Source organism: Lissotriton vulgaris, chromosome 2_1 (genome assembly GCF_964263255.1).
Source record: "Lissotriton vulgaris chromosome 2_1, aLisVul1.2, whole genome shotgun sequence".
NCBI classification, from domain to species: domain Eukaryota; kingdom Metazoa; phylum Chordata; class Amphibia; order Caudata; family Salamandridae; genus Lissotriton; species Lissotriton vulgaris.
This window is the reverse complement of record NC_141687.1, coordinates 835,937,055-835,953,355: the sequence shown is the minus strand read 5'-3', so window position 1 is coordinate 835,953,355 and position 16,301 is coordinate 835,937,055. Positions and strand designations below refer to the sequence as shown.

The window sequence follows — 16,301 nt, the reverse complement described above, 5'->3', positions numbered from 1 at the left end:
CCCACTGCCACTAACTCACACTGTCTGCCAATCAATGCATGTGGCATACAGAAGGAATTTTTCCCTTATTGAAACATATTGCCACAACCTCACAAACAACCATACACAGCGAGTCAAACTTGGACCAAGGCATACATACAGTCAAACAAGCATCACCCTCTCTGAAACACAAAAATCATACACGACACTCATGTAAACTTTTACAGGTGTACGAGTGCGCCAACACACACATCTTTTCATTACCACACAAACTCATGAGTGTCCATCCACTGATGTACACATTTACATACCCTCTCTAATCCACACCAACACAAAAATGGCCCATCACTGGAATGATAAAAAACAGACACACCTTTCATTGAAGGGCCTAACAGACCTACACAGTCTCCAACGGGGGCGCGCGCATACATACATAGCCCATCCCTCAGAAATAAACACATGATCACCAACAGCCCCTCACTAGAATGTGCATGCGCACACACACGGATGACATCTTTACTGACATGGTTAAACAGCCCTCTCACTGACCTGCACTTCAATTAAATGTCACTGATAAGTTATTTAACCCCTTCGATGCTCGTGACAGAACCATGCCGTCATGAGTCACGGTTGGGCTGTGCTCATGATGGCATAGTTCCATCACCACCCCGCCCGTGATTGGAATGTCCAGCACCGGGCTGGAATTCCTGCCGCAGGCAAGGTGTTATAGAAATGCACAAAACAGTCTCTAATGTAAATACATATCCCTCTCATAAATATCCTACTCGCCAACACACAAATAATCAGCACTTCACTGACAGCACTGTTGGATATTGATTCTTCTTGTAATATGGCTGACAGTAGTCTTTAGCCCTGCCTTAGTGTTCTTACCTCCTTAGCTTCCCAGGATACCTGTGAGTGTTCTAATCTGTACCAGAGTGTTCTACCAGTGTCAGTTGATGGTCTGGTCAGGACAAAGGTCCCAGGTGAGAGTCTGGACAGTAAGTCCACAACTGGGACAAAGGTCCCAGGGGAGACTCTAGACAGTATGTCCACAATGGGGACAAAGGTCCCACGTGAGAGTCTGGACAGAAAGTCCGCAGTGGGGACAAAGGTTCCTGGTCAGAAAAAAGGTATCTTTTTACATCGCTTGTTATACTGCACTCAGTAATCTTATCTATGAATGTGGTATCTTTAAAGCACGAAGGCGTATGTGGAACTGTCTATCTTCTACTTGGAACTTAAAAGTGTTGACGGACGGTAACAGTTTAGAGGGGGTGGACTCTCTCTCTCTCTTCCTGTCTTGCTGGTCAAAGACTGATTGGAGGGAGTGCACTATCTTTTTACTGTTTTGTCAGTCTAAGGGGAGTAGGTAGTGGTGATGCCTATTAGTTGTTTTGAGTGTTGTGTCTCACCTCACACTTCACTTTTACACTCTTTGCCTCATAATGCGCTTTTGCCTTCATGAACTAAAATTAGTTCTAGTCGTCTTAGACCTTCTTTCTGTCTTTAATTTTATTGTTGCTGTCTCTCATACTTTAAGCTTTATTTTCTGTTCGTTTCATTTCTTTTGTAAAGAAGGAAGATGTGTTGTATACTGATTCTTCTTGTAATATGGCTGACAGTAGTCTTTAGCCCTTCCTTAGTGTTCTTACCTCCTTAGCTTCCCAGAATACCGGTGAGTGTTCTAATCTGTACCAGAGTGTTCTACCAGTGTCAGTTGATGGTCTGGTCAGCTGGCAAGGTTTTTGTACTCAGCTGTGTCCTACAATAAATCTACATGTAATCAACTAGAAGTATCCTGTCATTTATCTCCATCTATTTACAACAAGCACCTCTAATTTCAGACACTTACAGACTCTCGCTGATGATGCTCAGCTTTGCTGACAGACATACATATGTTTAACTTCATATCCTCGCATATGTTTAACTTCATATCCTCACAAATATAAAGTCCCTCATCGTCACCATGCAAAGGGACACATACACAACCTCGCATGATAAGCACATACACATATGTCTAACCAATGTACAAGAAACCCCTCACAGACACATTCATAGGCCCTCGTATATTTATCAATGCTGATCGGTAAATGCAAAGACATTACAAACACCAAGTATTCCATCAACAGTCAATCAATGGCACTTGAATAAACTCTCACATGCAGTACCTCTACTGACCGGCCCTAAATTACAGATCTATATCCCATCACTGGCCCACACAAATATAAGTTATCACAAGCACACACACCGACACAAACATACAGTTCCCTATAGACACCATCTATAGCTACGTACATACACAATTTCTTACCGACAAGCACACAGTAACCTCTCACGGACATCTCATTTGCAATCAACATCAGAAAGATCCTCACTCACACATACAAATCTTAATGCCGCAATATAAAAAAAACAATTGCTACAAGACATATAGAAGACCTTCACAGGCACAGATATAGCCCTTTAGCGAGTCTAAAAGACACTCTCAGTTTGACCACTTTTACAAACATTCACACCTACACAATGACAGACTCCTTGCCACACATATATAAATTCAAGACCCGCGCTGACACACATAAAGTCCCAACACAAACAATCCCTCACCGACAACATCTTAACTGACAAGCACATCTCCTGCTTACTTCTCAGTTACTGAAAAGCTCACACACTGCCTCTCACTAGGTATAATACTAAAGGAGAAACCAGCGTTTAGCAATGAGCAGAAAAAAGTTTGGAATGGAATTACAACAAATTTGGCAGAAAGTTAGGGCTTTACTAAGAAGATTTGCTTTTTTATTTGGTGTAGTGATATCTGGACGGTGGTCTTGTAGGGGTCCAGCGGTATCATTAATATAAAACAATAAGGGCCTCTGATTTAGAACAACTGCACTAATAAAGACACAATCATACATTTATTACTACAGTGCAATGACCAAATTCCAGTGTATTCGCACAGGAGAGAGAAACTGACAAGTTTGCCTCACAGATTACATGTAACAACTGCTTTACATGAGAAAATTACTCAAATAGTCAGAGGCATCTTTAATGTGATTTTGTATTACTTAACATGATAATCATCCTGGTTTTGCTTACACAGTTTTCATTAAAAACGAAATATGCATGAAAAAAATCCAAGACATAAACCATAAATTCAGATGTGCAGACTGTAATATGCAATTTATTATCACTGCTGAGGCAGGGGAGGAGAATCATGAGCCACTCGAGTTCCTCCGCACACTCAAGAACGGTAATAAAAGCATCTTACATACTTAACATTAGTCTGAGAAAGCAGTGAAAGCAGTCTCTAGGCCCGACCTAAAAAAACATCACTTGTGAATGATTACAGGCTCAAACAGGGTCACATGAGAATGATTTAAAAAAATACAGGAACTTTAATAGCAACTTCACTTATTCACTAAGGGGACAATTCTGGTTACCTATATGGCAATATATTGTGAAGCCTTACTGTTAATGAGTAGACTACACTTACGGAGTTTTGAGAACGCGTTCTTAATTTGGGGGCACCAGCTCTTACTGCTACATAAGCAGTTCTAAATAAACCTGAAAAAATAGATCATGTTTGCGCTATATAAAACGTTATAAATAAATGGCTTTTAGTAATGCCAACTACCTGGTTAATCCAGGTTGACGAGTCAAGACATGCACTATTTATTCCTTATATAAAACCACTCACAATCTTCAAAACTCAGGCAGGGACATGATCCATCCTAGCGTTCAACACGTCTTCCAACACATATGAAGTAAAGCTAAACACATGGAATACGGAGTAATGCTGGCTATGGATATCTTCTAGTATTTATATTAAGTTGGACAACAGATTGAGGGCACACAATGATCTAAGGTACCTCAATATCTCCAGAATGATCTTTATGAATGCTCGGAAACATTGTGCCACTCCACGACTACATTCTAAAACATGGGCACCGAAATTTAACGATGTAAAATCATTTTGTTTCCAAATTAAATCAAGAATACTTTTGAAAAGAAAACTTTCTCTTGCAGGTTGCTTAAAGTGTTAATCCCCAAAAATATACAGCAAAAAAACATTTTAAAACAAAGCTTCTCAACTAGACACTAATAGCTCTACAAAAAGGGGCCACAGTATTTAACAGTCCCTCTCTGCATCCTTCATTAAACTGCTGTATCCAGAAAGGAGAATGATGTTTGCATCTGTGGTCTTTTACAATGGAAACCCTCGAAGTTAATTTCTGATCCTTTGGAATAAATAAAAAACTCACTATACATTCTGAGATCAAACACAGGTTACACCCAGTTACTGTTCCTAAAATGTTTTCTAATCACTTTCCGTTGGAGTTGATGGGAACTACAGCCATATGAGGATGGTCGTTATTTTTTCCCCCCAGAAAAGTTCAAGTTTATTGGCATAGGCTATAAAGTTAAAATAAACCATGGACATTACATTACAGTCTGTATTTTTCGAGCTCGAAACACCTTTCAGTTTGTCGAATTCAGCAGACTGCTAGATGCAGGATATTCATAGACACACACAACAAAACCACAGGTTTGTAGTTGTTATGTGTGGTATCTTCTTCCCTATGCCAAGCATGCTCTTCTCAGTTTATGTCCACTGCTGTTCAGCCAGTGTGGTGTAATTAGAATGCTGGTGTGTGCCTGGAGGAGTGAATGTCAGGTGGAGTGCATGGTCTGAGCAGTAAGGATGCTACTATCGTTGGGGCTTCGTTCATACCAACTTTTCCTGTAACCTGAGACTTTTATCCTAAAAAATAAACAATCTTATTTCACCTTTACTCCTGGCCATCCTGCATCTTTATTTGCCATATCCTGGCTCCTGCCTAGCTAAAACCCACTGTTAACCCAAAACCTTACCATGCTGCATTAATCCACTACCTTAACGTCATTCATCTTAGGTGTCACAGATTGCTTCCTAGAGACACACGCCTCACTATGTCCTTCCATTAGGCATGCTCCTTTCAACAACTGATCTGTGGCACAGTCACATTAGCCTGCTGTAGATGGGACCAAGAACAACACACACCCTAAAGCAAATAACATCAGAGCAAATCGGAAATAAGCAATGGAAACATTACTCTAGGCCTGAGCGCAGTTTGCAGAGTCACACTCCGTGGAACTCCGCGAAGTACCAAACAAACTACGATGCGCTACGAGGAGTTCTGCAGGTGGCAGAGTACGGTATGTCGCAATGATATTTAGCCCCAAAAGTTTCTCCTGCGCCGTAAAATCAGTACGAACGGCATCACGCAGAGCGAAAGAGGGTGCCGCTTTTTTCCGACGCTCTAGTAGATTTTCTACTCAAGCAGCAGCATTCCCCAAAGCAAGTGCCAGTTACGTAAGCATGAGCAGCAGCTTTCTCAATGCAAGCAGTAGTAACCTTCTGCAACTGCCCACATTCAGAAATCTCACCAGGAGGTGGTCTAACACACTTGGAGTATGCAAACCTCCACAAACTTTGCTGGCAGGCGGAATTCTTTGCCCACCCCTACATTTTTCACGGCAAGCTCAGTAGAAAAGACTCCCTAAAAAGAGGAAAAGAACATAAAAAATAAAAACCAGTTTGATTGCTCAAGTTTAGGAGGACATGCTGTTGAGACAAATGCCATATACTTTAAACACAAGAAGGGTGTGAGAGGGTTTGAGAGGTACACTGTCTATAGGGGTACCCGCCTAAGGGACTATAATTGACCTCCCAGAAGAGACCCTAAAAAGTCCGTTTCTACATACAGAATTGGGCCGTCGGCTTGACAGGCCAAAGGCACACCTTTTATTTAAAAGGGTTCTTGTGACATGCTTCATCATAGAGCCCTAGCCCCCCTTACCTTGGTGATCCCCTCTATCACTGTCCGTCACTCCCGTAATCATGCTCCCATATATTTAAGCTGCGCAGCACATCCCCGATATCCATGTATCGGAGTGGGGCTCAGGGATGAAGCAAGTCATCAAACAACTGTTTGGCGAGTAAGAGCGCTTTTAAATAAAAGGTGTGCCTTTGGCCTATCAAGCAGACAACCCAATTCTGTATGCAGGGACGAACTCGCTTTTGATTTTCAGACGGAGACAAATGTCATACCATGACACATCCTTGATCCCACAAAAACACCCTGGAGAACAAAGCAGGTCGAAAAGCAATGCAGGGTAATTACAACTATTGTTGAAAGTGTCATACACACGAAAAAAAAGTGGACCGGCAAGCACTTGTAACTTTATTAGCCTAAACTACTGGATTTCCCTCAACAGCTAAAGCAGAGGCAATGACACAACCAAACTGTAGAAGCTACCACTGTACGAACAACAGCTTAAAGAGTTCTTGACATAGGTGTATTTAAATTTTCAGAAAGACGAATGCTGAACAGGTCCCAGCACTGAAAGTACAGCATCTGGGTTTTAACCAAAATATATGTCAGTAATAAAGCAGATTTCACCTTACACTCTGTTTTCTAGGATGCAACTTAGTAAACTTTACCCTTAGATTACTCTGCGACTTCCTGATTTCAGTACTGGTAAAACGTCCTAAGCAAACCCCACAAAATCAGGACTGCGGCTCCCTGACCTTAAATCACTGAATTTAAGTGACTGACCCAGAAAATACAGAAGAGTGCATATTTCTCATTATATTCACTGGCAGATGTAGAAGGCATTCACCTGAGCTCTACATACGAAAATTATCAGCAACACAAAGTTGACCAATACATATGGATTTATTAAAAAGTAGTCGAAATAAAAATACCAAACGGTCGAATGTAGAAATTAGCATTTCAAGGAGAACTGGAATACATCAGAAAGAAATAGATTTCACAGAAGACAGAACATGCTGCAAGATCTACAAAAATGGGTTCGAAGAGGATAACAAATGATTAAGAAATCCCGCCGCAATAACAATACTTGAGAGCAAGATCCTACCAAAGAGTTACTCCATACAATCCAAGAAACAGTAATCCCAGGGACCCTAAAGAACACAGCCTGGGGAAGAGGAATGAATGACATTTATTGTTTGGTTACTCAAAACCATTAAATTAAAACCGAAGTACAAAAATTACGAAAGTTAAAAAGGGCAGGGAAGACATCTTCTTTAAGGCAGATCTGTGTAATAAAATCTGAGTACTTGTGGGCTGAAAGGGGTAGTGTCCATAGTCTTGTAGCCCAGCATGCGTCGGTTGAGACTTTGGTCGTTTTAACTCGAGGTGGCCATCAACTTAGTGCGAGTCTGTTGAATGAATTTACCAAATGTGGCCATCTGTTTTACGGAGTTCAGTGTGTATAATTGATGAACCGCCTCCTTTGCGGTACGCGTCCCCAGTTGTAAAATGATGGGCCTAAGGTAAAGGCTGCGAGCTGTACGCAGGGCCGGGCAGCAGAATAGGAGATGGGCCAGAGACTCCTGTTTATATTTGAAGAGCCTGCATTCCTTGGTCGCTGTACCTGTCCGTTCAGTGGTGTATAGTCCTTTGAGGGGCAAGGGATGTAATCTATAGGCTAAAATCTTGTGTAAAGCTCGACGGCCCACCGCCTGTGTGTAAAGAACACAGCCTGTGGAAGAGGAGAGTTGGGAAGACCTTAAGTGCTCCTGCTCATCTAAAAGATACCAGAAACATCAAACAACCCAGCAACGCTCCTTTCCCCAGCACTCGCACTCGTACTAGAAGGCGCCATCGCTACATTCAGCTCACACATGGCAAAATAACCAACAGCAAAACATGTTCCAAATCAGCTACTGGAACCAGTCGCAGTCGCACAGACCACAATGATACTACCATTCTCTGCTCAGCCAGCAACCCATCCTTCCCCGACAAAAACATAGAGGGCATTTGAGGAGACTCAGTGGTAAATGGATTAAGTGCATCCTGGCTCCAAGTTGAGAGAATGAACTGTTTATTTGAAACACTATAACAAGAAAGTATATATCATGGATAGCGGACTAAGATTCCTTGGCATTGAACCCTAGTAAGTAGGGCATGGACTATTGATTCTTGAATTACTTTGGCTGCATACTGAACAAACTTATTGGTGCATACAATAGTCAGATGACTTGTCCTGATGAGACCCGATTAGTAAACTGGGAGTTGAAATGTTGACAGAGAATGCCTGCAGCTTAGGACAAATACATGTGAAGTGTAAACAGGCATTTGTAAACACTATGGGAACCAGTGATCATCCACGAGAGCTGTGTTTTTTTTACAAGCCACTTTGTTTACCTTGATCACACTGCGTCGTCTGTACTACTGTCACAAAACAAACAAGCATTGGAAATGCAATAGGTCTCGCATTAGGAAAGTTTGAGCTATTGGTATTGTAAATGACACTTTTTTTTTATTTATGTGTTGGTTTTGAAAAGCAAAAATAATAGCTTTGTCAGTTACAATGTCAATAGTGTTAACATTTGCAAATGTGACACCTATAGCATTTGTAATGCAATGTGTGTTGTATTTACGTGACTTAGATGTCTTGATGTTACAAATAACAATGGCTTTTAATTTAGTAAATAATTAATACTTAAATAAAAGTTATTGTAATTTATAATGGCAATAGCTTAAACGTTTGTAAATAACTTTTGTGAAGATTATGTTCAGTGTATTTTATTGTGACGAAAATCCAAGAACATTGCATTTGCACCTACACACACACAGAGCCACACACACACACATATAGATGTGGTGGTGGTGGTGGTGGTGGTGGTGGTGGATGCGGTGGTGGATGCGGTGGTGGATGAGGTGGTGGTGGATGAGGTGGTGGTGGATGAGGTGGTGGTGGAAGTGGTGGTGGAAGTGGTGGATGCGGTGGTGGTGGATGAGGTGGTGGATATGGCGGTGGTGGTCATGGTGGATGTGGTGGTCATGGTGGATGTGGTGGTCATGGTGGATGTGGTGGTCATGGTGGATGTGGTGGTCATGGTGGATGTGGTGGTCATGGATGTGGTGGTCATGGATGTGGTGGTCATGGATGTGGTGGATGTGGTGGTGGTGGTGGATGCGGTGGTGGTTGATGTGGATGTCATGGTGGATGTGGAGGTGATGGTGGATGTGATGGTGGATGTGATGGTGGATGTGGTGGTGGATGTGGTGGTGAATGTGGATGTGGTGGATGCGGTGGTGGTGGATGCGGTGGTGGTGGATGCGGTGGATATGGCGGTGGTGGATGTGGCGGTGGTGGATGTGGTGGTGGTGGATGTGGAGGTCATGGTGGATGTGGTGGTCATGGTGGATGTGGTGGTCATGGTGGATGTGGTGGTCATGGTGGATGTGGTGGTGATGGATGTGGTGGTGGATGCGGTGGATGTGGTGGATGTGGTGGTGGATGTAGCGGTGGTGGTGGATGCGGTGGTGGCTGATGTGGATGTCATGGTGGATGTGGAGGTGAAGGTGGATGTGGTGGTGGATGTGGTGGATGCGGTGGTGAATGTGGATGTGGTGGATGCGGTGGTGGTGGATGCGGTGGTTGTGGTGGATGTCATGGTGGATGTGGAGGTGATGGTGGATGTGATGGTGGTGGGTGCACTTACACACACACAGAGCCACACACACACACACACACACACACACACACACACACAGATGTGGTAGTGGTGGATCTGGGGGATATGGTGGTGGGTGGTGGTGGATGTGGTGGTGGTGGATGTGGTGGTGATGGTGGTGGATGAGGGGGTGGATGTGGTGGTGGAGGTGGTGGATGTGGGGGTGGTGATGAAAGTGGTGGTGGAAGTGATGGTGGTGGGTGTGGTGGATGGTGTAGTGGATGTGGTGGTGGTGGATGTGGTGGTGGTGGCGGTGGATGCGGTGGTGGTGGAGGATGTGGTGGTGGATGTGGTGGAGGATGTGGTGGTGGATGTGGTGGTGGTGGATGCAGTGGATGTGGTGATGGTGGATGCAGTGGTGGATGCAGTGGTGGTGGTGGATGCAGTGGTGGTGGTAGTGGTGGATGGCGTGGTGGTAGTGGTGGATGGCGTGGTGGTAGTAGTGGATGGCGTGGTGGTAGTAGTGGATGTGGTGGTAGATGTAGTGGTGGTGGGTGTGGTGGTGGTGGTGGTGGATGCGGTGGTGGTGGATGTGGCGGTGGATGTGGATGTGATGGTGGATGTGGTGGTGATGGTGGATGTGGTGGTGATGGTGGATGTGGATGTGGTGGTGGATGTGGCGGTGGATGTCATGGTGGATGTGTGCCTAGAAGCGCTATACCTCCCATCATATAGGTCAACATGTTGCTGCGAATGGTGATAAATGACACGTTCTAGTCTGCTCTACCTGCATGTATGGTTCATCCCATTGAATTTTTCATTAATATATGTTTTATTTTTTTTTTAAACGATTAAACCAAGACCAGGGTGCAATGTGTTAAATGTGCATAACGGCACAATCACATTACAGAGGCCATGTGACTTTTAGAGACACATTTCCCTGTGTAACAGTCCTTGCAATGTGCAATCTGAGACAGAAAACTATTTTTCCCATGTCAATTCTGCTGTACCGTTGTAAAAAAATGGACTTTGACACTGTAGTCATAAATGTGTGAAGGTAGTGCGTTTTAAGTTCCGCTGTTTCAAAAAATGTGTATTATGGAACCAAATTTATTTCACTGCAACGACAGACAACGGGTCGATCTATCGACAGACAATAGTATGTAATTGACGTGGGTAAACGTGGCTGGTCGTCGCCTTTTTTACATGCATCTCCATGTAGAATTAAGAAAATGATATCACCTGGGAGGCACACCACTCTCCAACCGAGGATTACATACGTTCAGACCAGCTGGTAGAAGGCGCTATATAAATGCATCAAATCACCGAACCTTCCTCAAAGCACACGGGAAGCATTTCAGGCTCTTGCTGGGCAACATAAAGAGCACGAGCTGTTCGCCCATCCCCCTTCAAGCAGGACTAGCGACCAGAGCCTCCCTCGAGGCGCTTTACTTTACACTCAAAGCTCAAGAACACGATTGAATGTATTCAGATAAGATGCTCGGGTGGTGATAGGCAGATGCATCACACCTCGCATCGCCGGGCAGGGCGCCTGTCATCGTGACTCATAATCACAAAATAAAACCAGACGGAGGGCATTGCTGTGGGGAGGGGGAGGAGAAATGCGACATGGCGGGCAGGGGAGGGGGCGGAGCGGGGAGAGGGTGTTAAGCAGCAGGGGCCTTTAAAGTGAAGCTAAGCTTCACTTCAAAAGGTGTGGGAGGAGTACGGCTGAGAGAACGGACGGCGATTTGGTGATGTGCACGCGCATTTTAGGTCAACGCGCAAGCGCATTGACCTAAAAGCCACGGGCACAGTACCAAATCGCCAAGTTGGGTAAAGTCTGTTTAAGCCCCTATAGAGCTTCGCCAGCTATGCGCATGCGCACAGCAGGCGAGCCCTAAAAAGGTTATGATGTTATAAAATTAAACAGAAGAAAGTATATCCAATCAAATTCTTGAGAGGGAAGACCAGTTGTTGTTGTTATAATTGAAACCTGTAGTCCTTCGTTAAGTGATGCATACAAGTCCAAGTTGAATTGGTTATAATTGAATTTCACACCATGGTTACCTCTTTGAAGGAGTCCCACTGGACTATTCTTCTTTATAATTCTTCCTATGCCCTTATGTGAATGTCCATCATATCCATTCTTTCATCGCCCTATGAGACATGATAGACTTAGGTTAAACTAAGGAATATGCTATGGTGTGTTATTTGAGCAAGGATTTTCTAGTTGACAGGAGGGTGAAATTTAGATACGAGGTAAAAGCATACCATACTACCTCTACTCCATTTACTCATACTAGTACAGGCTTAAAGGAAGATAGACAGGAGTTGCTGCTTCTGCACTTGACCACAAACTGTAGTCTTTTTAAAAGCTTGAAAAAATAATAGGGAACGGTAAGAATGACTCAAGCATAGGCTGTGGAAATAAAGTGAAGAGCTACAGCATAGAGCTGGTGAGGATGCAGCCTAGAGCTAAGGGAAGATAACTGGAAGTCTGCAACTGGTATAGGAGACACATTAAAGATACAGAATACCATGGCTAAGGTAAGAGAACATGGACAGTACAGTGGAGAGTCCGGAAAAAGAATGGCGAGACAACAGCAAACAAAGGAAGTGATTGGGTGCAGCATAGAACAAAGAAAGATTGGAGTTTGGACCATGAAGTGAGGAAAGAGAATTGGGGTATGCACGAAAGAGCTGGAGTAAGCGATTCGGGCTGGGAATTGCTACCTTTATCAGGGAAAACTTGTGAGACTACATGTTAGAGTAAGTATGGGAAAGGAAGAAATATTTTTAACATATGCAGCCTTGAGAGAGAATGCGGTGGCTACAGCCTAGAACTGGAGATCCCAATTTGCATGCATCCCTATATGCAAATCAGTCTTGGCCATATGCCTCATGGGAGCAGTCCAGCCCGAACTGCCAAGCCATGTCTTCCCTGGACCGGAAACAAGCATCCTGGGACCGGTTTCAGGGTAACACCCCTCATCAGACAAGCTAGCTTGACTCCAGTGGCAAAGTGAGCAAGGGACCCACGTATAGTCATACCCTGGCAACTTAGGGCGAACAAAGCAAACACATGGAGATGATGGACGGAGTGCTGAAACTTTTCAAACACTTACCCCCGTCACAGATCTGTATTGAATCCATCATCCTTCTTTGGCTCACTTCGCCACCCCAGTTCAGACACAGCTATATGAAAATCAGTCTTGACCCTGTGCCTCATGGGAACAGTCCAGCCCGAACTGCCAAGCCATGTCTTCGCTGGACTGGAAACAAGCATCTTGTGACTGGTTTAGGGGTAACACCCCTCATCAGCCAGGCTAGCTTGAATCCAGTGGCAAAGTGAGCAAGGGACACACGTCTGGGCATATCCTGACAACTTAGGGCAAACAAAGCAAACACATGGAGATGATGGACAGAGTGCGATCTGGGTTGAGTCCATCATCATACTTTAGCTCACTTCGCCACCCCAGTTCAGACAGATCTATATGTAAATCAGTCTTGACCATGTGCCTCATTGGAACAGTCCATCCTGAACTGCCAAGCCAAGTCTTTCCTGGACCGGAAACAAGCATCTTAGGACCGGTTGCTGGTAATACCCCTCATCAGCCAGGCGAGCTTGCCTAGATATTTGCCTGGAATTGCAACTGCTATGGGACAGCAAAATCATTTGATAACTGCCCCATTGCTATCTTTCACTCTTATTACACCTATCTATTACATCTTTTTTAAAAACCTAAGGCTTTACATTTTATCAGCCGTTTGCGAGTTGAAAGTGCATATTTCAAATGTATTAAACATTGAACATTTTCGTTTTAAAATGTTTTTCACTTTACTAAATATAAGTGTTGCTTAAAGATTAAAGAAATGAGTTCCTAATAAGTGAACAGAAGTCTAAAATGTCCATTCCACATGTATGCGTGCACTAATTAGATTTGTTGCTTTTAGAAAGCGTTCAAGCAATTTGAAGGCTGAGAAGAGTGCTAATAAGATCACGTCATCACACAAATCTCACACCATCTAATGCAGCATGACTTGACTTTAACGTACCAACGAGATCAACTTTTGAAACATATAATAACTTAGACGCATGGCTTCTTAACGCAATCTCTTTCTTCTTAATTTGAGTTTCATGTGCCTCCCCTTTTCAGTTGGGAAACACTGGTGCAACCTATACATCACTCCTTTAAAAGAACTCTGTTTTGGTCAGCTAAACAGGTCTAACATGTTAGTATTTTAACTTAAAGTGATATTCACTTTTACGAGTGGATTTTTATCTTATACCGTAAAGATTTTAAGTAATCATGCAGTTTATTAATAAAATTGTCAAAAATTGTCTCATCATTCATTGCATGGCGACAAGTATGCCCACGGTCATGGAGTGACTGTGGGCCAGTCTGCTCAGATATACTTAACAGCAAAGTACTATGTATGTGCCTTTGGAAAATGCATTACTGTTAATGATACAATGTAAATGTAAAATAGTTAACTTGTTGAGTTGCTTGCATGCACGTGACTCCGCAACGTGAAAGGCATATTAGGGTGTTTATGAGTAGGGCACCAATAAAACTCTAGAGCGGGCTACAGTATCATGCTGTGAATGCCTGACTGGACACTTGACATAATTACTCATCTCAATTAAAGGTTGCCAATTTACTCCAATTCACCATTGACCACATTTCCCAGTTTTGAGGTTTTAAGAAAGTGCACTCTGGGAGTTGAAGTCTTGGTTCATTCAATTGAAGCGGATGAATACAATTTAAAAATAATGATTTATAAAAGGAAAGCTGATGTGACTGGTATCATGAAGTCAGCTGCCCCCTTTACCCCGAGTAGCCTGGCCCCAGAGTAAGCCTATCATGTTGTAACAGAGGAGAACTCCAGCACATCACTTCAGACTCTGACAGAGTGGGTCTGCCGCTGAGGGGGAGCGATGGGAGGTCGCAGCTTCCCGCTGCAGCGAGGTGCGCGTGAGACCAGCCGCGGTGCAGCCCGCTGGCTTCCATCCCCGGACACACCGACACCCGCCAGATTGCTCATCTGGACTGAAGAGAAACCTACGTCTGTGGCTTTCAGTGATTAAAGGCAGACGGGCTTAAAGCGGCGTCCTTACAATTTTAAACGGATATTGTTGATCAGCTCACCCGCGCAGTGCCCCGCCCGCGGCCCTGCCAGCCAGGGAGCTGCCTCACACACTGCCTCGCAGCCGAGCGAACCGCGTTCCTCCCTGACCGCCCGTGGGCACGGAATTTACCTGCTGAACGTCCCGCCTTCCAGCCGTTGACGGGCTCCCTGCTTCTGCACTCAATGGCCCTGCCTGTCCCTAGTGGGCGTCCGGGCCCGAGGCAGCAGCAAACCTCTGTATTGTGAACGGGACCGGGCGAACTGAGTACACTTCCGCTGCCGAGAGCCACCCCGTCTCTACCTTGCGTCATGAGCGCGTCGTCCCCCATGCCCCTCCGCCTACAACTTTCTCCCGTGCACCGTGGCTTCACTGCTGGGTTGGACTGGTTCACTGTCTGAGTCCGTTGGAAGAACTCCTGAGCTACAGTAGTGTGAGGGTCGTGGGCAGAAAGGCTGAATGAGGAATGACTTGTAGACTTCTTTGGCTGCATACCAACCGATCATTGATCTTCAAGAGACTGGAATTAAGAAACAGGAAATGTCATGATAAAAAGCAAGTGATTTTATGCATGCATTTTTGTATAGCGTGAACTTTACCCAGAGGTGTCAGAGCGCTTCAAAATAGAACGAAGTAAATTACCTAAGGAATGAAGAGTAGCATGGAAGTAGGTAAAACTACTTATAGGTACTCGTTGTGAAAGTTTCGTTACTGATCCAAAAGTTCCAGCTACATTCAAGATTACATAATACGAAACGGCGGTGTTATTTGGATTATACAAGTACAAAATCCATCATACATTACCGACCCTTCCGACTCAGGCAGAAACTACCGATTTCATGGCTGGGGTCCCGCCTCCGGGTTTCTGTATGCAATACGGGCTTCTGCCCACTGGTACTGGTCTAGTGAGAGTGGTAGTATGCATTGCCAGTAACCTGTTCCTGCAGGCCAGACAGCAACCTTTTGTCATGCTCTCTCTGCCTGCGATAGCGCTTTCTCTGTGCTCCTGACATGTAAGGATAAAAAAAGTATATTTACATTTAGCCCCATACATGACTATTAACTCGATTCAGGCATCCAGCTCTCGTGAGAGACGTGGCAATCAGAGTCATGCCCTGGGATTAGGCAAATTATTCAAAGAAGTGTCTTTGGAAGAGACAAGTTTTTATGATTAGTTTTGAAAATCCAGAAAGAGGCAGTGGTCCGAAGGTTTGGAGGTAGCGAGTGCCAAATTCTAGTCGCTTTACCTGAGAAGGATTGCACCACAAGTCTTTCCCTTTCGATTCTTGGAGGTTCGAGCAGTACATTATCTGCATTGTGTGAAGATCTGGAGCCGCAAGATATTTTGAGTTTGTTGGCCAGGTAGCGAGGGGTGGAAGTGTGTATGACTTTATAGGTGATGCAGGCAGTGTTGTAAATTGACCGAGCTTCAAAGGGAAGCCAGCAAATGGAAATCAATATGGTAATTTCTTCTGGCCTGTAGATGAAACCTGCCACTGAATGGAGGATGGATTTTAGAGGGTATAGGTGGAATTTGGGGAGGCTAGCAAGGAGAGCATTACAGTAGACCCGTCTAGCGAGTACCAGAGATTGGACTAGAGCAGGGGTCTCCAACCTTTTCTGTAGTGAGAGCTACTTCTGATCAGTGAAAATCGTCGTGAGCTACTAAAGGCCAAGCAACTCGCGCATTTTTCGGAGACACCTCTCACGCCCTACTTCATT

At 44.2% G+C, this 16,301-nt stretch overlaps 1 protein-coding gene across 3 annotated transcripts in view; it reads right to left on the bottom strand.

Moving 5' to 3' along the window:
- HDAC4 (histone deacetylase 4) overlaps window positions 1-14,880 on the bottom strand; it is a 1,308,595-nt gene extending 1,293,715 nt beyond the window's left edge. For 2 of the 3 annotated variants that reach the window (XM_086956254.1, XM_086956256.1), the window contains exon 1: window positions 14,712-14,880. The gene's annotated coding sequence lies outside the window, so the exon portion shown is untranslated. The remainder of the gene's footprint in view (window positions 1-14,711) is intronic. The other variant, XM_086956255.1, reaches the window with a different exon arrangement.
- Window positions 14,881-16,301: the final 1,421 nt, after the last annotated feature.